The 24431-nt window shown below is 37.3% G+C and overlaps 1 protein-coding gene across 1 annotated transcript in view; it reads right to left on the bottom strand.

Annotated features, from left to right (window-relative positions):
* Positions 1-24431, bottom strand: part of LOC117175712 (pyridoxine-5'-phosphate oxidase-like) — a 116329-nt gene that overhangs the window by 682 nt on the left and 91216 nt on the right. The window lies entirely within an intron of this gene.

The following is a 24431-nucleotide window of genomic DNA, read 5'->3' as shown; positions in this document are numbered from 1 at the left end:
ATTGACATCGCAAGTGCCTCGCCATGTTTTTGGAAAGTGCGTAAGGCTTCTTTATCAAGTGTAATTTACCGCGGTTTTACTGAGAGCCAGAGCTATTTTTGTGAACGATATATTGGAAGCGTGTATTAATTTGAGGGATTTTTAAGAGATGGCGTTACTTTTACTATATCGCATCGAGGCATATCGCTATTATATGTATGTCGAAGCCCCACCATATAAACTTAGTTTTCATTAGGTGTCGTTTTACCGAAATGTAAACAGCATAGTTTTTGTAGCATTAAAGATGTCGGCTTACGTGCGAACAAAGCAGCATTTGCCTTAAGTTTCACTTTTCTTTTTCGATTTGAAGAAAAGACTGATAAAAGTCACCGATTGCTGTTACTCGACGCAGATCCGTGTCTAATGCAAGATGAGCTTGCAGAATCATTATGAGTTGATCGTTCAACTAATTTTACGTGCCTATAGGGCACTGTAAATGGTCCAAAAGCAAGAAAATTGGGTGCCAAAAGACATGGAAAAGAGATTTTTTACTTTTGAACAGCTACTCTAGCGGCAAAATCAGACAGTGTTTCTGCATTATCTTGTTCTGCATAGATTTATATAGAACTTACCGTTGAGATCACAAAACCGTTCTTGCATTCTTATGTTGTTAATTATATTTGCTACGTACCTAATCAAACAAGTTTTTTAATTTGAGATGGAGCACTGAGTAAAAATTGAATTTGTTTATAAAAAATTATTAAGAAGCAACTTAAATCTACTTATTTCCATAGTTTTTTATTTTGTTGTGGAGTTCATTTATTGTGAGCTATGTCTGTATTTTTTCACATTTGTTGAGCTCGTACTTTGGTCGTAGTCCACCCATCCAACAGTGCAAAACTTTTTACAATTTTTAATGATTTCACGAAAAATGGCGTGCACACTTCAGGAATTTTGACTCTTTACCAAACTTTTAGATTCGCTATTCTGAGTGAACGGAACAGGAAAAAATTACGAAGGTACTTGAGGTTACCAAATTCAAACTAATGACTTATTCAATGATTATCAGAAAGTAGGACGATGTTCGTGGGCGCTTCAGCGCAGGCTTTGTACCCACTCCGTCGGCGTGCGGGTTCGATCCCGCCTCGCACTCTGGATGAGCCTCGGCGGTACATGCGGTGAACACTAGCCTAGCAAGGGAGTTGTTCATCACCGAAGAGTCGTGGATCGGTACCTCTAGAAAAAAAGGTTATCTAAGTACTTCAAGCTGTTGCTCTTGGCGGTTCGTAACCCACCTTAAACTGTAGGTCCCCCTTCCACAACCAAGGAAGTGTGTAGGGGGTGTGTAATGGAATAGGGAAGCAGGTACAAGTAAAATGTAAACCCTTAGGAGACACATTCAAAGCTTCCATTCAATTTCAATTCCAATGATTATCAGACAAAATGAGGATAGAAAAGTCACATGTATAGGTCAAAATAACAGTTGTGGTCATTCAAGGTACACATGATATATTTTGGCAAGAATATTAGCCACTATGGATCAAAACAGAGCGGTACATTTCTCTCCTGAAATGACTGAAACTAACGAAAAAGATTCAGCCTGTTTCCATTAGCTCAGGAATAGCAACAGCGAGAAGAAGCAAACGGGTCTAAATAACCCATTTAGTCTATCTAGTATTAAGTTATATGGTCAGTAATTTTTCTTGATGTTAATTCATTATGCAATATTTTTTATTCATTTTATAAACTTAAGGTCTTAGTACTGGAAAAATAATTTGTGAATAACTGCAAAAAACTAACATTTTCTGGAATTAAACGTCCACACGAAGCATATGCTTATAAAATTCGTTTATCATAAAATTATGATCACGAAGAATTAGTGAACATTGACTCAAGGAAAATTAAGTTATGAAGGTTTCAAATGGCTACACGGGGTATTTGTTTATAGAATTAATTGATTCAATTCATTAGAATAATGTGACCAATATTGATGATTTTGTATCATTTTGCCAATAAAAGCTAGTAAATTTAATGCAAACATGCACTTTGAAAACGAAAAATCCATAATATAGGTCATTTGTTAATTTTATTTGTTTGTAACAATTAAATTTACAATAACAACAATTTTGTTTGCTAATGCTGTATTTCTTTCTTTTTTTAAAAATATTTTTTACTATTTTGTACCCCAGATTTTCGGATTATGCTGCTAGAAATTAAATTTGATTATACATCACATATAAAGTAAGTACCTATTCGGGCTGATTAGTCAGATCTTATCAACCACATCGTCAAGCATACTTAAGGGTGAGTGTGTGGAGTTCATTTAACTACCGTAGGAGGAGTAGTTCGTAGTTTTACAATTATTCTAATACGTATTCATTAAACATTGACTAGTGTATAGTACTTATTTAAGTTTATGAATCAATATGAGTAAGATTGACGGTCGAAGAAAGGATTGATTTTATTCTTATCAAATCTACTTATTAATTTATTAATCAATTCGCATCAACTTCTACGTCATGACTAAACTAGAAGGAGGGTATTTGTAGCTAGTTTAACTTACGCACAAAAATTAATCTCTCGTTTTTGCTTCATGCAAACAAAAACTGCATTTGACTAAACATCACTAAGTGCGCAAGTAATTGTTTAAACTAATTCACCAGGTATTATCGACGAATTTGTAAATACTAAACTCAAAGGTACATTAAGAGAGTTTAACTACCGTCAAAATAATAATAATCAGTAGTCTTCGAATCATAATTTTCTAAGGTATTTACTTCTTTATCCATAATCTGTTAATATAAATGTTTATCTGGCCCCCTAATGAAATTACCGTTCGTTGTCGTTCTATGAGCTACAGATATATATAAGACTTTTTCCATCGATGCATTTTCGAAAACCTGAGTCATAAGTTTACCTAAAATCTGATTTACTTGTGATGCGTTGCCATTGTAACGACATCACAAAGATATGCGGGCGAAATCCTCATGTGTCTTGAGGACACGTATCGCCCTGAGGATGACAGATTTTTACATCCATCTCGTCAGTGCCTTGGTATGATCTTAGCACGCGGGTATGGGTTCGAGGTTACGAACCAGTGATAGTTTCGCACCCCCGAGAACACCGATCACAAGGCGAATTACTTTAACCGAATATTTTGGGCACACGCGCTGCAGTGCTCTTTTAACCCGTTAAGGCCGAGAACTCCCCTTTGGGTACACCACTCTTTCTGCAATTATAACTCATGCAATTCAAGGTATAAAAATTAAGAGACACATAGTTTTGAAGCCTAAGATATCTTCTTTCCGATGGTGGGCATAAAAATGTAATAAAGTGTTGTTAATTATAAAAAAATATCGTTTAAACAAACAAAAAAAACACCATTTTTTCTAATTTTTTGTAATAAAATAGAGTTTTCCGAATGGTTTCCAGTATGCAACCTACTTGGAACATCGATAACTGGTGAAATAAATGCCTCAGCTTTCAGAATACATGGTTCCGAGATCAATTTTTTATATTAGTGTGTTCAGAATGGCTCCTAAATGACAAAATTTTTGCGAAGACATTCATGAATTTTTTTCTCGAAAAGTATAATCTTGTCGAGAAAGTGCAAAAGGATAAAAAGTTCTTAGAATCACTCAAAAAATACGTGAGAATTTTTCCAGGAAGTTTTAAATTATTTTTTTGACTTTTAAATTTATCAATTTTTGAAAATAAAAAAAATTGTTCCAAAAATTCTAAAAAAATTCAGGTGAATTCTCTGTTTGATTCTAATAACTATTTATTCTTGATTATTTTTGCTATAAGCGCATGGTTCGCAAGAAAAAAATTCACAAAAGTCATCATTTTTGATCATGTAAATTCTTAATGATGACTTTTGAGATTTTTTTTCCTGAGAAACATGAGCTTATAGCAAAAGTTATCAAGAATAAAAGGTTGTTAGAATCTAACAAAAAATTGACCTGAATTTTTTTAGAATTTTTGGAGCAATTTTTTAATTTTTCAAACATCGAAAAATTGCAAAATCAAAAAAATAATGTAAAACTTTCTGGAAAAATTCTCATGCATTCTTTGAGTGATTCAAAGAACTTTTTCTGCTTTTGCACTTTCTTGAAAAGATGATACTTTTTGAGAAAAAAATTCATGAATATCTTCGAAAAAATTTAGTCATTAACGAGCCATTTTGAACACACTAAGATAAAAAAATTGATCTCGGAACCATGTATTCTGAAAGCTTAGGCATTTATCCACCGGTTATTGAGGTTCCAATTCGCATACTGAGAACCATTAGCAAAACTCGATTTTATAAAAAAATGAGAAAAAATTGTTTTTTTGTTTAAACGATATTTTTCCATAATTAGCAACATTTTATCACATTTTCATGCCCACCATCGGAAAGAAGAGATCTTAAGCTTCAAAACGATGCATCGTCCAATTTTTTATACCTTGAATTGCATGAGTTATAATTGCAGAAAGAGTGGTGTACCCAAAGGGGTATTGTTAATTGTTAATTTTTCGAAGTCTTGGAGATTGATGTCAAGCCTCGGAGTGTTCGGCCCGGCAGGCTCACGGAAAAACCCGTAAAAGTGACTACGGTGGTAATAAGGTTCTTATAGGCCTGCATTATGTCTGCAGAGATACGTCGTTCCTGCGTGAGTGGGACACCCGAATATTATGAGTTGTAAGCACTCAGCTTGTTCATGACCCGCTCTGCGCCTATCGCTGAGAATTTCTTGACATAAAAAGAAAAAGTTTGTTCCTTTGGCAAGGATTGTTTTTCTACATTTCGTTAAAAGTTTAAGTCCATTTTCTTGTCAGATAGCTGTTCATGGAATTTTTCAACCTCTGCTTTCTTTACTTAGACTTTCAGAAGTAAAACACTACTGAATTTAAAAATCAGGTCAATTGTCTCAGCCGCCAGATCCGCGGATATGTAAAGGAACGCTCCTTTGCCAATAATCTCGTGGTTCCTGACCATTTTTAGGAGACAGTCTCTATCATTTGCAACAATGTAAGCTATACTTAGAAGAATTCGGTTATAAAAACTCTAGAGATTCAGAAGTCCGCGTCCGCCTTGACGGCGTGAGATGTATAGTCGCGTAACAGACGAATTGATATGCAAGCTCTGATGAATATGCATGATCTTGCGTACGGTGATATCAAGGGCCGTAGGCTCGTTTTTCGTCCATTAAACCACCCCAAACGAGTTGAATCGAACTGGGACAGCAAGCTTTTTAGTCGCAGATACCTTGTTTAGCACCGACAGATGTGAAAACCAAATCTGTCGAAAAAGATGCTTGTATCTGCCTCAGAAAGAATTATTCAATGATGCTTATTCACTCCTTCACTGTCCTTAATGCGGCTTTAAGGTACGCCCAGGTATATACGGGTCTTTCCAGTTTCAAGATATCTAATAACACTTATATGTGACCGTCCACAAAGAAAGTGACCTAATGCGAAAAAATCGATTTTTATTTTCTTACGCCAATCGATAGTTTCTAAATTACTCTTTTATATCCAATAATCAGAATTTTCTTAAGTTCACAAACATCAGTCATAATAAGCTTACGCGAAGACGAAACGAGAGACCTGGCAAAACCAGCCCCACTACTCACTACTGTTAGGTATAGCCGAAGCAAACCGATGCGAACGGTGATTACGCATACGGCGCCTAAAGGTGTAGGGGTAAGTCGAGGGGGTGTCTTTGGTAGACGCATCCCCACTACCTAAATGCTGGCTTGCGGAGTCTGCTAGAATCGCCAGTCCTGTAAAATTCGGCTTTGACGCATTAGGTCCCATTTTTCGCGGGCAGTCACATTACATTCTTTGATCTTTTCCGATAATTGAATTGTTAAAGTTATATATTTCTTTCATGCAATTAGGCAACAAACGTAATTATAACGCTGCTCGGTCCTTAATAAATACTTTCCAGAAGTATAATGTGTCACTCATCTGACGTCATCTATTTTCATATGTTTAGTAACAAATCCTTTGCCGGTAGTCTTTAATTTATAACTACATCATAAGTATGGGAGCCCCTCTTTGACTTTTAAATAAAAAATTAGATGTAAACAGTTTTCGAAATTCCAACCTCAGATTTTTCGATCCTACTTAACTACTTTATGATATCAGAGGTCGGTACCCAAAGGTCTCATTCATGTTCATCACCAAAGTAACTTGACTACTATATAAAGAAATTTTTTTGAGCTCCTTAGTCGAAAATAAACCTTCACGCAAGCAATTTAAATAAAAGTGATGTCAGACTTGTAATTTACAACGTACTTCTCAGAGGTATCTATTGAAGTGTTTGTGTGATTCTAAATTGATCAGGGAGTATATTTTTAAAAATATTTTGAAAATTACTTCATAGTTGTGAAAGACACTTATTAAAACGATGGATGAGGTGTACGAAATATTGGAAGAAAATGCAACTTTTGAAGAAATTTATTTTTGCATCCGAGTTAAAATCCAAAACATACGGCTGCTAAATAAACTCCTGAGAAGAGGAAGACTTTTCTTTGGATCAAAAAAATAAAATGCAATCTCCGAATGGGATTTTAAAAGCCGGAAATCTGAAATTAAAGAAGTTAAAATGAAGAGGAGCAGGAATCAATGAGGATGAGGACAACAAGTCTGTAAGAACAAATTCGTAAGAGATAAAAGAAAAGTTGTAAATGTAGAGAATACTGATGCTTTTTGTTTTCTCCGGTCGGTAATGGCATCTCTGTACTCTACTAAATCGTATTCTAATAGTACTAGTTTTTCCCCTCATTTCGATACTGAATTGAAATATGATGGAATAAAAATTCCTATTATAAGATATGCCGTAATTTGATAAATTAAATAACTTAGGCATAAATGTTTATAGTATAGAGTCGTATACAAATATTAAAAAAGAGGAAGTTGTGCCGCTTTATTTAAGTCGACCTAAATCAGACAAGCCCACAATTCTTTTTTTATGATTGAAATTACATCAGTTTATTTCGATGAGAAAGCCTATATATTTTTGAAAACTATCGAATTCTTTGCTTTTTATGGATTGAAAATCTATCCCGATTGGTAAAATCACAATTTGCAAAGGCTCATTGTCGCATCATAGAGTTTACTGCGAGAAAATGAATAAATGCAGGATACCAACTGAAAAGAATAACATATTAAAATTTGAAAATAATACTTTTAAAAAAAGCCCATGTGGCAATTTACGCTGAAATAGACTGTTTATTAGAACGTTAAAGCAAGCGCATGAGACCCGATCGACGCAACTTTTAGGAGAAGGAAGATTCACGAAATCTTCCCTCACCACTTACCACTACATTCTCATGCATATAGCGGCGTGGTAGACCCAGCTCACGGACGGGGTATAGACGAGACGTCGAGATGGCGTGGTAAATGGTGAAAGATGCTTCACGGAATCTCGAGCGAAATTCCGATTCCGCAAGTAAGTAACAAAAGAAATATATCGAAAGGTGTAAAGATCTTGATTTCGATTTTTTCAGAGTAAGCCCTCTTTTTTTGGCGCACATCACACACCCTGCAACAACGCATATTGTCGAAAAAACCGATCACAGATGTTCAATACAGTGTGACGCTTGTTACAGTTCTCCATCCTGCAATACTGATACTAACTTCACCTCAGAGGTCCGGGGTTCGATCCCTGAGCCGGTGCCTCTGGAAATTTTTTTATGTACCTTTACCGAGGTTCTGGAGGCTCGGAACCCACCTTAAGCTGTAGGTCCCCCCATCGTGTACTTGACTGCAACCCAGTCCGTTAATGAAGGGGTAAAAACCAGGCTTTGTCCAATACGTCGGGGCACACTGCTCTCATCAGATCACTTGATTGCATTATAAAAATTCGTCCGTGATTGATGATATATACCAGGACAGCCCCGTGTTAAATAATATAAAATAAAAATCCAACTCTAACCAAAAATGCCTTCCACATGATGGGCAGTAAACCATCTTAAGTCTGTGACAAAAATTAATTGTTTAAACAATTGATTTATGTATATATAATAATGTTACCAAAAAAACCAGATGCTCAAAATCCACCTGACTTTCGACCAATAGCCTGTCTTCCAACAATTTACAAATTTCTTACAGCTATCATGGTAGATTATCGCATTATTGTATTTCTAAGCCATGCGATGAGGCTCTGGGGTACAAGAATCAAGTACTTTGATCATGGACAACCAAGGATAACTAGATCAATACGCTTTACGGCGAGTATATTTCAAGGAGACTGCTTCAGCGCACTATCGTCCTGTTTAGCGTTGAGTCCATTGAGCAAAACACAAAGCAGCATGTCTCATGGGTTCAGAATTCATGATGATGAGGATGCTCATCAAGTGACCCATCTTCTTTACATGGATGACCGGAAGCTGTACGCTAGTTCAGCCCAGAAACTGCAGCAAGTGATCGACGTCACAAAGCAGTTTTTCAATGATATCCTCACGGAGTTCGGGCGAGATAAATGTAGAACAGTGTATTTAATCAGAGGGGAATTAGGGACCACAGAGTTAGAGAACGAGTTCGAAAATGATATCGAGTCAATAACTGCAGGCGTATCATATAAATACCTGGGTATTCTTGAATCTAAGGGTATTCAACATACGATAGTTAAGACAAGCCTAACGACTGCATCGAATGCACCACAGAAATTCAGCAATTGAAAGGGTAGTTCTACCACGACATTTAGGGGTAGGGGCGTTGTAGATATAAAAAAACTGCGTGAGTCACAATTCATACAGTTGTGAGACTATTTTAACAGCAAACGAACTGGTGCGCTTTACAGTACCATCTATGAAACGGATCTTGACTACACGCCCTTACATTTATCTTCAGATGGGGCCTTGAATATCAAAACATTGAGGAATTAGAAATACAATGGAGGCAGAAAGCCATCCATGGCGAGCACCCCAAAACGTTAAATCAAAATGAATTCGATAGTGAGGCATCTAATAGTTGGCTAAGAAAGGGCGTTCTGTATCCAGAGACGAAAGGATTCGTCATTGCGATGCAGGACAAGGCTGTTAGCGCCAGGAATGATCGCAAACACGTCTTACATCAAGATGTGGTTTACCGGTGCCGATCATGAACATTATTGATGACTGTCGCGTAATGGCTCAGAGAGACTATACGCACTGACATAATGATGTAGCGGGCATCATACATCAACAGCGTGCCCTAAACCTAGGATTCTTGAAAGAATGGATGCCTTTCTATAGATACATTCCAATGCCCGTTTGAGAAAGCGAAGATTACATCTTATATTGGGATTTTACTATTCAAATGGATCATTACATCCCGGCCACTCTCCCTGACATCGTGATGCGAGAAAAAAAGGTGGAAGAGTACATCATCGACATTGCTTGTCCGCTTAACCGAAATTTGCAGTCAACCTATACAACCAAGATCCACGAGAATAGCGAGTTAAGACATGAAGTAAAGACCATATGAAGAAATGTGAATCATGCATCTATTCATCCTATTGTGATTTCGGCTACAGCAATGTGCAAGTAAGCTGCACTGAACACCTTGAACATTCAGGAATCAGTAGGTTATTGGCAGCAGCTCAGAAGGCCGTTTTATTGAACACCTGTCGCATTGTGAGGAACTTTCTGGACCATCAGAATTTGAGCGACTAAAAACCCGCGGAGTGGCAAATGGTAGCTCTAAGAAAACATACAGAGGTGACTGTTGTCACCACTAACGCTCGTGGCCGCTCGTAATCGTATGCCTACAACATCATCGCAGGAGATTTCAAGCATCGTGTTAAATTAGTTGAATTAACTTATAACATTCTAATCTCATCAGTCACTTGACTTAGTCCATGGCTATGATGTATAACCAGGTTCACCCGAGTAAAAGTTTAATAATATAACAATATTAAATGTGAAGAGTGTCTTATATACTTTTAAAGAGAAGAATGTTTTATAAAGCACATACTCCCTAATTCATTTTCCACCTGAAAAAGTATTTGGCCAGTATTGAGAATATCATATTTGCTCGAACATTCTAAACTCTGAAAAAGGTGCTAATCATATATGTAGGTATGAAAAAGCTGTAGGAGAACAATCAACAAATATTCGTATACCTAATCTGTGAGTTGCACAGCAGGTATGCGATGGATTTATGAACGACCTGGATCCAAATCTAAGTTGCAAGTGATGAGGTGTACGTGACTGTAGGTAGCGCACATAATTCAAAGGGTTTTGATACTTAATTCATCATCTGTTATTTGATTACAAGTCGAGAATCTAATAACCCACAGAAATTTTTTTTAAACGGTACTCGTAACATATTAATAACTGTGAAGAAAACGCGATTTGACGATAGTCTTAATTACCTGAATATGTCCTTAAGTGCTATTCCGGCTACCTTTTATATAGAGGAGGTAAAAAAGGTACTTTTCGGTACCTTTTCAAATACGCCACAAAATGAGACATACATATTTAAAGTACTTGGTGCAGATTATTACTCGACTGAAACGAAGTCCTTAGAGAAACGTGAATAATTTTACAAGTGGTATAAAGAATTCATTAAAACAAATTACGTTTATAATTTTAAAAACGAAACAAGAAGTTATTGTACTAATGACGTTGACATGATTCGTTAGTCTTGTCTAGCTTTTCGGTAGCTTTTTATTGCAGTAGCATATATTGATCCCTTTATTGACAACTGCACTAGAGCATCAGACAGCTCCGTATTATTTAACCAAAAAGATTTAAAACCTGATTGAATATAGAGTTTACTGAATGGAGGCTACAGAGTAGCTAATAAGCAGTCGAAGAAAGCTATAGAATGGTTTTTACCTGTAGAGCTGGATCAGGGACTTGCATGTTGTTGGCTGTAGTGACAGCGTGTGCGGTGACAAATGGTGAGAAGATTTTAGGGAGTTTGTGTAGAAGGTGTGAGGGTGGAAGCCTAGGAGGTGAGTAAGGTTATGAGGGGTGAAACCAGGAGTTAAGAATTGATTTTCAGAGTAGCTGTGGGGTGGGATTCAGCTAAATAGGGAAAGTGAGGTTGGTTGACAGAGAATCGGAGGAGTTTGTGGTCAGGAGTTTGGGCTTTAAACAGGGCCAAGGGTGGTGCTCGCAATGATGAGGGATGTTCGGGAAGAGAAAAAGGTGTCTACAGAGGCTGTGAGGAGTGGTCGGCGAAAGCAAGTGCGTGGCAGGATTTTTTGAAGAGGAACAGAGACAGCCAAGAGAGATGTTCATTAGCGAGATCAGAAGGTTAAGGGAAGACGCAAGGGAGGCTATGGACTAGATGGAAAATATGAGGGACGACCTGAGCATAATAAATGAGAAATTGGAAAAGGAGGTAAGGAGCTGAGGAAGAAAGCAGAAGGAGTAGAGAGGGAGGTGGTGTCGGTAAGGAAGAAAACAGAAGTTAAAATGAAGAAGATGGAAGAAGCGATCAGGATGTGGAAGGAAACGCCAGAAAAGAGGCTTAAGAAGGTGGAGAGCAGGGGGGAAATAGAAGTAGGTGACAGGCGAGGAGAAAGAGCTGTTGATGGAAGTGCAGGGGAATTTTTTTTCGTGGGAAGTAGGGAGGTGGGGTAAAGCAGGGTGGAGGAGTGGTTGAGGTGCTATGCTGGAATGTAGCAGGAGGGTAAATCTAGGAATTTGATGTGGTCGGACTGGTAGAGACGCGGAAAGAGTATAGAGTGAAGTGTAAAACCAAAGTTTACAAGGGTATATAGGTGCAGGCCTTAGAAGGCCGTTAGAGTAAATAGAAAAGGAAGAGCTAGTGCCGAAATTATAACAGGGGTTTGTGATGGATTAGAGGAATAAGTTCCTGAAGAGGGAAAGCAAGAGGGTGCGCAAATGCGGGCAGTTCAGATAGGATGAGTAAAGTGTAAGCTTCTGTGTGTACAGTAAGGATGGGATGAAAAGAGTTAAAAAAAGAGTGAAAGTCTTAGTAGGAGAGAAAGAGAGGGTATGGTGGTGTTGGGGAGGGAGGGCGGAGTTAATGCAATAATTAAGAGAATGGCTTTATAGGTAAAGGGAGCGCTTCGAAAGAAAATCTAAAGATAAAATAATAAAAAAGGAGGGGGTGATTCTATGAGACTGGATGGAGGATAGAGGCTGGGCGGTGGCGAATGGTATGGTGACAGGGGACCAAGAGGGGCAATACACTATGTGAGCCATTCAGGTTGTGGAGTAGTCAGTGGAAGACATATGGGAGGATCTGAAAGAAAAAGTGAGAGGGCGTGTGCAAAAGAAGGTGTTTAGAAAGAAGAAAGGAATGTTAAAACCGTGCTGAGATACTGAATGTAACAAGATGAAAAGAAAGGCGAAGAGGGAGTACATAAAGTAGAAAGAAGCAACTGCGAAAAGGTAGGAGTAGGTAGTAATGAGGAAAAAGTTTAGGTTGATGTGTTACAAGAAAAAGCAGGAAAGGAGAAATATGTGAACGAGCAGTTAAGAAGTTTTAAGATAGAAGGGGAAGTGCGGAAGATAATTAATAGATTTAGGAAACGTAGGGTGGGGATTACTGAGAAGATAGGGAGTAAGGAATGGAAGGAATTTTTTAAAGATTCATTTCAAGGATGAGATACACGGAAGATGTATGGGTGTAAGAAGAACGAGGGAGGTAGAGGGAAAGGAGCTGAATGACGAAGGGACTACAGATGGATTAGGTGTGAAGGATGCATGAGGAAGGACGGAAGGTATGTCAGATGGTTAAGAAAAACGGCATGAAGAGACAGATGGCAGCAGGAGAGGAGAGAATAAAAGAGTTAACGTTTGGTAGGAACTATGCGTGGATTATGCCAAGGGAGAGAGCGCAATATTTGTGTGGGAATGAAGAGAAAGGAAGTCAGGAACTTTAAGCGAGGATCAGATGTGGATGCATAGAGGATTATAATCGGTTCTGTCTTTCTAGAGAGAAGAGGATGTGTATCAAAAGAAAATGGGAGAGTCAGAAAGTCAACTTTTGAAGACTAGCAGGCCGAAAAATAAACATTTATCTAACTGTAGAGCGTTTGGCGACAACAATGCATATTAATTTCATGGATGTTATTGGCATGGTTGTTTTAAAAGGAGATTACTGCAAAGCTACAAAACGCCAGCAAAAGCCAAATATTTTGGGAAGAATTCATTATAAATATGGAGGTAAAATATTGGAAGCGTTATCTTGAAAACATCTTTCCGAAGTGAGTGACGTTTGATATCAATCTTATAGCTGGCAGACAACCATCGCGCGATGCGAGTATCTCCTCTGTGGAAATGGTTCTAGTCCTAAAAAAATGTAAATCCCAGAAGGTCCTGGAACCGGATGACATATCAAATGATTTTTACAAAACGAGCCCTACTATGTGGATTCCTAACATGGAAAAATTCTTCAACATAATTTTGAATAATAAAAAATCCCAGATGCTCGGGAGAAGTCTCTCATAGTAATATTTTACAGAAACGTAATCAAAGTGAACCTTTAAACTATAGATGCCTTACAATTCCTGAAGCGCATGTAGGTTTCAGCGGCGAGTAGTGATGCATTGACAATACATTTGTATCCATATGGGTATTAGTGGTAAACTCATCAATATTATTAAAAACCTGTAGGATAAGTCACCCTTATCTTTCACAGTTGATAATGAGTAGACCAAATTTATTACTCTTACGGTGGGCTTGCTACTAGGGGAAATCCCAAGTCCTATATTTTTTATTTATCTTATATCAGTTGTTTAACTATTTTTCAAGAAGTCGAAATTTGTGCGACTTAGAACCCTGGAAATGTAGACATTCTGATTCTGTTGTATGCGGTGATGTTATCATTCTGGCAAATATCCTGGTACGTGCGAATAGGAAGCTGCTTACATATATGTAGAGAGAACTGCTCTCTGAACAAGATGAGAGTTAATAAGGACAAAACAGAGGTAATGATTTTCAATCGGGGTAGGTTTTAAAAAAATGATCTTGAGGAGTACCTCTTCTCAAGAAACTTATGAAATCTCGAGCTCTGAGACTTTAATATCTAAGTGCACAATATTTCTTTAAAAAGAAAGGATCCCCGGAACGGAAGCAATTTTACTTGTAAATGCAGTCCAAAGGGCGTTCTTTTTTTACATCTGTTCTGTGTATCCCAAGGCATCAGCTATCCTGGTTGAGGAAGTTGGACCTATAAATTCAGGACTTCTAATCGAAAAATTTAACTCCTTATGAGCATACGGGAATTTATCCCCTAATCTGGTTAAGAAAGCAGGTAAACTTCGATACAAACCTCGAGAATGTTTCTCATTCCCAAGAGATTATAAGCGACCATAAATAAAGGTTATGTTAAGAGATCCCTTAAAATCTCGTAATATCCTGTTTTCCGCCTGTGTACTTGATTTTTCTATTCCTCGACCTGTCCCTTACGATACAAGTAGGCGAGAACCTGCAGTAAGAACGTGACTCGAATTAGGCTCCTTTTTTTGCAAGCGAATGTTGAGAAGGGTCTACATTACATCTCCAATTCTCTTTAAGTCTAACATAATAAAATTGTGAATAGATTTAAAGTTGGCTTTACGCCTAATTACGAAATATTAGGAATATACAGAGCGAATAATTGTTGCGTTGTCAAAATTAGTTGTAATTTCAAAAAAAGTTCTTTGCTCTATGGACACCTGGAGAGTTGCATTAAGTTCATTGAACTTTAAAGACGATAGCCTGTAGTAGAAATTAACTAAACGGTTCGCTTTGTGTAGGAAATATGATAACTGATCAAAAATTTAAATAGATTCTTTTAATAGTTTAAGATAAGAGAAGATAAAAAATATTTATCGTTTAGATCGCGAGAATAGTCGCATTTACTTACATGTGTTGGAGATTTTTTTTTTTAATTGTGGAGAATCACCAGAAAGAAAGTAGTATTGAGAAAAGAATGAAATGAAGCTACGGCTCTGAATTTAAATTGATTAGAGAATGGATTGATCTGATTTAGCAAGTAATTGCGTTTCGACCTACGGGCACAATTTAAGAGCATGAAAAGAATGTATCGGATTTATTATGATAGAAAATAAGCGAATTTGGATTTAAATCTAGAATAGATTAGGTTTTCTGAATAAACCTTACCGGTGCAAAGTGAAATCTTATTCTTTTTCCATGCGCAACTCCATTTCTTAAGATAAATTATTGAAGCAATTCAAAAATTATTGATTAAGTTTACAGTGGCAAACACCAAAGATTATATGACAAAGCCACCGAACGCGTCTTCGGGTTGCGGATAGAGGATCCCTGTACCAAGGCTTTCTTCTGAAAATGGTTACAATAATGAATAAACAGTGGCAGACACTTATCGAGGGATGGTCCCAAAGGAATAACTCCTAAGCGGAGGCGTAACAATTGTGGCGAATGCTGCCTAATAACAAGGACAGAGGAACCCTTGCCCTAACCGCTCTTGGGAACAAAAATGACACCATCAAAATGATTTAGATATAAATAATTAGACAATGAATATAAATAATAAATAAAAATACTAGAAATAATTTAGATGGAAGCACGAAAACAAACCGGCGAACCGCCCAGATTGAATGGACGAATCCACTCAAGGATGACTTGCTATATTGCTAGGATGCTAGCATTATTCCTGTTAGAGAAGGCCTCATGTCGCATACGCACAATCTGTGGTGCCAGAGACGTTCAGAGATGAAGCCTGCCTCTCGAAAACTGGATATGTGCGCGGAGCGTTAGCTCAACCGCTACATGAACAAGTTACAGACAAAGCTGAGGAAGCGACAGGAAGACTGACCGCGGAAAGCAGGCACGAAAAGGGTTTGAAAGTTCGCCCAAAAACTGAGGAGCTTCAATCACACACTGACAAAGTCAAAGCTACTGACAATCAAACAGCATTTTGGTGACAAAATACGGGTCTTATCTGACGCAAGGAGGAGAATATAGAAGAGGGAGAGGTGGATCAGGGCGAATCAACAGTTTCTTGCTCACCTGTCGCCCCTCTTCAGCGTGCCCCTGTTTCTGTCGAAAATCCTACCAAGCCCAACGAGGTGGAGACTTTTTAGAGAGAGGTATACAAGATCCAGAAAATACTGGAGTTGAAAGAAGATATTGGTAATATCATCCGCTTCAAGGAGTTTTGCGATAAACTTATAACATCTGAGGAGGAATGTCCATCAATTACTATAGAAAAGGTAAAAAAATTACTGAGGCGTTCGTAGAACTTTTCCGCTGCAGGATCAGATGGTATCAAGAACTTCTGGTTGAAGAAGTTCATGTCTACACACCAACATCTGGCCCGCATATTTAAATTATATTTAAAGTCGCAAATGCTCATTTCGCAGGGGCTGGCGTTAGGGCGCACTATACTACTACTGAAGAAAGGCAACTTGTTCAAATCAGAGAATTACAGACCAATAAATTGTTTGAACACACCCGAAAGAACCTGCTAATTGACAGGTGCATCTGCAAAGACGCAGCAGCCCATCAACGCTCGGAAGTAGATACAAGCATCTTGTTCGAAAGATTTGGTCTTCAAATCTGTCGGCATAGAAAAAGGTATCTGCGACTAACATGCGTACCGTCCCGGTTTTACTTTACTCGTTTAGGGCGATGCAATGGACAAAGAAGGAGCTTAAGTCCCTTAAAAATCCAAAGATCATGCATATACAAAAGAACTTGTATATCAATTCGCCTGTTCCGAAATTATTCATCTACGAGTTGAAGGTATACGCGTACTTCTGAATCTCCAGTGTCTTCATGACTGAATTGTTCTAAGTACAGCTTACATCCTTTAATTTGGTAGAGATCCTTGTCTAAAATGGTCAGAAAATACGCACAGCTACTCGGAAGGAAAATGCACGGAAACTTTCACAGAAATGTAGAAAAATAGGCCTTGTCGAAGAAGTAAACTTTTGCTTTTCTCGAATCATCAGGGCTTAACTCAGGTAAAGAGGGTTCCAGGACGTTTAAGGTGGTTGCGGAATTCTGAATATTAAGTGTCTTGATAACAGATGAGCGCTTTTGTACAAAGCAGCGCGGGAGTCTGCTGAAACATTTAGACTTGACTTTAATATAAGGGGAGAGCAAAGTACATAAAACATTACCTATCGAGATTGATGACTCCTAAAGGGCCAGAACAAGAATGCAAAGGAGAACTTCCGCGAGCAGCTACTCGACAACTCACTATCAACAAGCTAACGTTTGCTTTTCTCTAAATCACTGGGTTTGAAGTCTGGTACGGGGGTTTCATTTTGGCGTGTGAAGACGGTGCATTTATCAATTTAGCACATCGTCACCATCCTTTGAGTTAAAACATTCCCGATGATAACTCCAGAGTTTGACATGTACACTCCGAGCACCTAGCACACATAGTATCTAGTTGTTTAACTCATACGGGAACGACGTACATCCAAAAAGCACCGTGCCGCATTAAAAGTGCCTTATTACCATCTCTGTGACTCCCGCGCCCTTAGACCAGATACCGCTCCGCTGAACTTTGCTAGGGTTGGCGCTGCACCAAATCGTCGTTTTCAGTCTTCTCAGTACTCGTTGAGTAGTCGTCCAAAATACTGCTATTCGTTCGTACAGCATTTTAATCGTATCAAAATCATACGCTCGGTTCGCGTGGAGCTCCGTTCCGACCTATCGCTTACTCGGCATGACTAGAGTAACCCCACTGCTTCCTATCGAAGAAATCAGGATGCAATCACCGTCGCGATCTAATTAAATCAACATAGTTCTCCTTGACTTTGTGAAACCAACAATCTTCGTTACTGCATTTTTAACACCGGCCGCCTATAAAGTCACAGCCTAATAACAGGATTGTTCGGAAAATTTGACGTCCTGGATTTACGACCAGAAAGATTTCGATTCAATCTCTCATAGACTGATCGTTTGCCTATTGGAAAGCTTAAAGGTTTATCCACGCATTGCCAGATGCATACGGAGATTAATGCCTCTTTGAAAAAATATATTCTCTGTCTCATCTAAAAATTATCTTGTGACAACCAACAGCATCACATTACATGGGGTCATCTTTCAGGGCGACAACATGACCCCTCTCCTCTTCTTCATCGCACTTCTGCCGTAGGACCCTGAGCTGGTGGATATGAGCGCTATTAGACACCTGGACGCTAGAGAGACCTATTGTGACAATTTGTAGACCTAGGCGTGCCTGAAAGCCGCATCCAGACTATAACATCAGTGACGGAGGCTCATCGAAGCAGGTAACAGCTTCTCCTTTGCAGATGTAGTCTTCCAATATGTCGACGTAAAAAGAAGAGCTTGCAATTCCTTTATAATCCAATTATCGTGACTACAGATCACATCGTCGCAAATGAAAGAGATCCTCTCCTAATAATGGATACAAACCATGGATCACGAAGCAGGCAGTCTCCCGACTGCCGTTGGCCTGAATTTTAACATCAGAAGTAAGGGAAATGCTCTTTGACAAGAAAATGCACGGACTTTTTTAGAAATGTAATAAAACAGTCCTTTTCGAAAGAGCTAACATTTTCTTATCTCAATTCAAATCAAATTTCTTTATGCACTAATTAATGTAATTAGTAGTTGTACACATTTTTAGTGATGAAATTTTGTGATAAATAGTATTATATAAATTAGGTATAAATTTCAGTCACACCAAACGCTAGGACGAATCTTATACTTTCATTTAGGACAGCTGCTGTTCCGTTTTCTGGCTGCAGCTACACTTCTGCGGAGTAAGCCCTGTATCTGTGGCAAAGTACAACCGTTTTTCATGTTTTCAGGAGTCATGTCATGCGAGTCGTGAGTGCAAGTGCATTGTCCTGTATCTAATATATAATCGCGATGGATATTTTTTCTGAAAACAGACAATTTTCAACATTTAAGAGAAGTGTTGAAATATAATTATACAACCTTATTTTGATGGTGAGCTTCTTTAATAACTGTATAGTTAACCCCTAAATTCTGTAAACCAGGGAATACTGATTTGAAGTAACATAACCTATTTTTTACTTTTATCAACGAAATATATAAATTATTGAAATATATCAATGTACTTTGCTGAAATATATGTAATATAATAAATGTAAAATTAAAGACAACTCTTCACAAAAACACCAAAACGAAGCAAAAAATTACGAAAATGCCAAAATTACAATTTTGGCATCAGATTTTTGCTGTATGTGTATTGCCTCAGGTTCTGGGTAGGAGCCATCCCATACTTTAGGGAAAACGATTGCCTCTTATTTTCGCGCGACTCCTCATCTTTAAATGGGCGTCGCTATTACCCCAAGCCTAGTGTACAGCTGCTGTATTATAGGAAGTGCGTTTAGTATACCAATATTTTTTCCGTGTATAAGCTGCCTTTTACTATTTGCTGAACACAAGCTGAATGTTGGGGTGCAGGTAAATTTGGCAGCTGAAACGGATTTTGTGAAGTCAATAAACTTTGCTTCTTCTGTAATTCAGTTGTTTCATTTAAGAACCTTCCTCCCTTTTCCACTGATATTTCTATCCGTTCGTCAAGGGGCGGGACAACACCAAGGAATAATTCTCGATGTATCTTGCTTCGAAAGGTTACAACTCTTGTTGCAAATATTTGGGGTTATTCATTCAGATTCAAAACCATAATATTCATACATAAAGGTTCAAATAGTTTATTTTATACTTGGAAATTTTAGTTAATTAATTGGAGGTATTGTTCGAGCAATACACTTCCACTCTTACTATTCGCAATGATTTTCATCGTATTATTATTACACCATTAAGCCGTGTTATTTATGTAAATAAAACGTTCGTTCCGCAGCACTGCTCCGACCCAGATTGCTGATTAATCTCTCTAGCAATTATCCATAAAAAATATGAATAACCATGACATAACTAAGACATAACGCATCCTTGTCTAACTCCTTGAATAATATCGAAACAATCACTCCATTTCCCGTACACCCTTACACTCGCTTTGCTACCCGTATATATTGTTTTTATAGCTTGTAGGAGCCATCCATTGACTCCATACTCTTTCAGGACTACCCAAAGTTTACTTCTATCCACCTTGTCAAAATCTTTTTCTAGTTCAACAAATGCACTGAAAACTTTTTTTCCTACTCTCAAACTTTTTCCTGTTATTTGCCTTAAGCTAAATATTTGATCCGTACATGACCTTCCTGGCATAAACGCACTTTGGACTTCCCAAATCTTTGCTTCTGTTATTTTCATTACCCTGCGAATAAGTATTTTTGAGTATATATTACTTACGGTACTTAATAAGCTAATCCCTCTGTAATTATTGCAGTCGCCTTGATCTCCCTTTCTTTTTGTATATTGGTACGATAATCGTTTTTTTCCAATCGTCTGGGACGTCTCCCATCTCGAAACATAAATTTATCAATTCGCACAGTCTATGTGGTATGCACTCGTCACCGTGTTTAAGCATCGTATGATAATGCAATTTCTACTAGTTGTGATAGTTGAATATGTTTTATATAAACAGTTCATTTACTTACTTTTAACAATATTTTATAATGGATAATTATTTCTGAAAGTTTAAATTTGCTTAATAAGAAGGAGAAGCGCCATCTAGAGATAAAATCAAAAGTTCATTGTGGGCTAATAAAAATAGTAATAAAAAGAGCAGTAATTGGCATCTGATGATAAGTCGTTATCATACATCGATCTAGCAGTAAATTTAATACATTTTAAACCCAAAAAATAATTTTTTAAACAGTTGAGTACCACAGTTAAGAATTTGTTGACAAAAATTGTTTTAATGTTATTTTGGCATTTTTTATAAGAATAAAATCATACAGCTGAAAATGATAACTTAGTCACTTCTTTTGCTTACATATTATTGCGAAGAAAACTAAAATTAAAAGATCTAAGTTAGCGAAGTTTTTAAAAACTTCGCTAGCTTAGAATTCAAAATAATAATAAGATTAAATTCCGTCAAGAAATAGAGTCTACATAAGATTTTTAAAAGTAAATGTTGGGTTTGGACTACTGTGAAGCACGGATACGTCTATAAGTGAACACCTTAAGCTACACGTTGACATAAATTAAATTTTGATCTGAAGGCAAATGTCGGGGAACCACGAATCGGAAATGCGCACAAACCGAAGAAAGTAGTAATCGAATCAAAAAAATTATTAAAGCATTAGCCACGAATTTGACAAATATGAGTCCCAGTCATATGCTACGTTTATCATTCTTATGAGATTTCCTTTAGAAACTATAAATAAAAATTGGGCATAATTTTTTGTCATCAACGTTCATTTCAAATAATAATAAATAAATAATGGTCACTACTTTTGCATAATAATACTTTTTTATAAAATAACAGGTAATCCACTTTAATAATGATTCTTTTATGAAATAAGAAGACATTGTTAAATGCTGAAAATAGAATCAAATACATCGTTAAACTACTCATTTTTTAGTATTTTTAAATATTTTTACCTGTTCTGTATATATTTTTAGACGATTTTCATCATTCTTATTAAGTTTCATGGTCGTATGTCACGTCAAACCGTCCACTATGTGAACTTTGGATGATAAAAACTTCAAAATAATATTCCAACGTATATTTTCAACCGATAATTTTTTTTAAGAGAAGCTAAATAAATTCCTAAGAGATCTGCAGGTGCTGCTTTAAAAAAAGTTAAGAAATTTGTTTATTTAAGTATAAACATTGCAAAAATAAAAATTTTAAAGTTCTGTAGTTCGATTCCTAGCGGAGATTATATTTTTTTCAGATAAAAAAATTAATTTTAAAATTTATTAAAATTTATTTTCCAGCTTATCAAAGAAAGATGTATGTTATTTTCAGCTATTTGAAGATATGACTTTGTCGATAGTGTTTCTTTCTATTTCCACGGTTGGTGGAATGGTGTCTACACTCATTGATGGTAATCATCTGTGATGATAATACACATTCCTTTAAATTTGGAAGTATATTTCTCATTATTATAAGCAAATTTTATAACAAATGTAGAATTTAAGCAATTTTTAAAAACTTGAGTTACTTTTGAAAAATGATTGTTATAAAGAAATTCGAAATTTAGGTAAATAAAAAGTTGTGTGCAGTCGAAATATTTATTTTAAATTCATCACTTTATGCTATATGCAGAAGATACTCTGTAGAGTGTCCCAGTACTCAAGGTACATTTTTATATTTTTTAATTCCAAATGAAAAATAATATCAAAAATAATACAATTTGTTGTAAAGTTAATGATTCATGAGTAATTAATAATTAAAGATTAACCAGTCAGAAGCACGCGATATATTGACGACAGTTCATGTATCATTCACGAGAGAATTTTTGCGTAAAAAAGCTGAGACCATGTATCTAAGCCTTCTGTTTCCTCTGAATTCTCCTAAAATCTTCTAAACTTTCTGAACTCTCTGAATGCTTCAAATAGATAAACGTTCATTGTTCGGCCTGCTGGCCATAAAAAATTGAGTTGCCTGCACTTCCACCTTTTACAGCATTTTCTTACAACTAGCTCTTAAAAACTAACATTCATCTGCACCTTATATCTAATTTAATCGCTTTTATAACCTACCCATCCTCGCTTCGCCTCGCCTCGCACACATGACGCTATTTTCTCGCTTTTCCTCGCATTGCCAAGCCTCTGCCTCCGCAGCTAACACGTAATACTTATCTACTGTTTACAATATTTACAGTTTTCATACACCTTCCTCCTCTTCTATTTACAATCTTTCCTTCTCTATTCCTCTTCCTCCTTCCTTCTTTTCTTCACCATCTTACCAAACACCCTCTTCACCCATGCTACTGCCCTTTTGTCCCCCGTTCATGCAACAATACCATTATGCTTATTGCACTCCTTTCCACCTCTTCACACTCCTCCAACCAGTTCTCCACTTTCGCATCCCCTTTCCCGCAAAATTCACACATCCTCTTCTCTCTAGAAAGTCATAATCTATTAGAATCCTCCATGCACCCGCACCTCATTCACGCCTTCTCTGTCTCCATGCCATTCTTTATAATCATCTCATATACCTTCCTTCCTCGTGCACCCTTCTCACTTCATCCATCTACAATCCATTCGTTCTAAAATACCTTTTCTTTTCCAACTCCATCTTCGTACCTTTACGTCTATTCTCCTTCTCCCACCAAACACTCCCTAACCAGCTTACTCCCCCCCCCTCTTCAAAAAATGTCTCGTTCTTCCTGTCTCCCTTCTGGCAATATAATTCCGCGTATTCCTTGCCAACCCCAGTGTCCACTTTCCATACATCTCCTGCATCCTATTTACCTCCTCACTCACCTTTCACCCTTACACCTCCACTCCGTAAAATACGACACTCATCACCTGAGAATCAAACAATTTCATACTCCTTACAAAATTATCTGCGAACAAACTCTATCCCAGCCCCCACACCTGTCTCGTCACTACATTTGCCCTTTTCTCTCTCTTCTTTATATGACCATCTACTCACCCATTCCTTCGAAACAGGAAGCTCAGATACACCAAGTCTTTAACCTCCTGTACCGTTCTTCTTCCCTTCTTTTCCTCTTCCGCTATTTTCCTTAACTTATACTGCATCCTCCTTTTTTCCCATGTCAAATCATCCCCTATTCTCTGCGAGCTTCTATAGGACATCTCCTCTTCTCTGTTATTACTTTCCTTTTACAGTCCCCTTTTTTTAGTTTCACGAGCACAATTCTCTCCCCTTTTCGGTCTTCTCTTCCTGCACTTCGCACTTCCTCTATCTCTACCTTAGCAGCAATCCTTTTTAGTACATCTTCCGCTGATTCCTTCAACTCCTTTCACTCGAATCTTATAACATTCATCACTATGCTTCTTTTTCCTTATTCCCACTCTTTCTTTTCTATTCTTTTTTTAATTTTTCTCAGCCTTTATAGGGTCAAGCTCACAAGCCAGAACCCCCAAATACACCAAACCTAAACCCGCAAACCCACAAACTTCAAACGCACAAACCTGAAACCAACAAAACCCAAACCCACAAACCCTAAACTTACAAACCCCAAACTATAGCAGAGAAACCTGTGTATGCAAACTCAACGGCATTTGAAAGGGAAAGAGTAACACTTTAAAATGTTATGTACAGTTTTTTTAAAAAAGAAGGAGCGACAGTACAAAACCTCAATTATAGGCCAAAATCTAGTTTCTTGCACTTTTAGGTTAGAATATTTAAATATCCTGATGCGATAGAGCATTTCTGAGCCCGGATTTGGCTTCAGCGACCCAAAATTGACCGGATATAACTAGTCTCATGTATTGTAAAATTTTTAAGTTGGGCTGTGTTATTATCTTCCTGCTTCTCTAGCTTTTGTTCCAATGGTTGCATCCTCTTCTCTAACTGTTCCCTGACTTCTTCCAATTTCTTTCCTAACGCCAGCAATTTCCAGCCTTATTTCATCTCCCTTTTTCTCCTGCTTTTCTTCATAAATACCCATTACTTCTATCATAACTTAGCGAATTTTTGTAGTCTTTCCGTATGTGTCGTTTCCTTACAAGATGTGAAATTAGATCCTAGTACAT

The sequence above is a fragment of the Belonocnema kinseyi genome, chromosome 6 (genome assembly GCF_010883055.1).
Source record: "Belonocnema kinseyi isolate 2016_QV_RU_SX_M_011 chromosome 6, B_treatae_v1, whole genome shotgun sequence".
Taxonomy (NCBI): Eukaryota; Metazoa; Arthropoda; class Insecta; order Hymenoptera; family Cynipidae; genus Belonocnema; species Belonocnema kinseyi.
The sequence above is the reverse complement of the archived record's forward strand: the minus strand, read 5'-3'. Positions and strand labels throughout refer to the sequence as shown.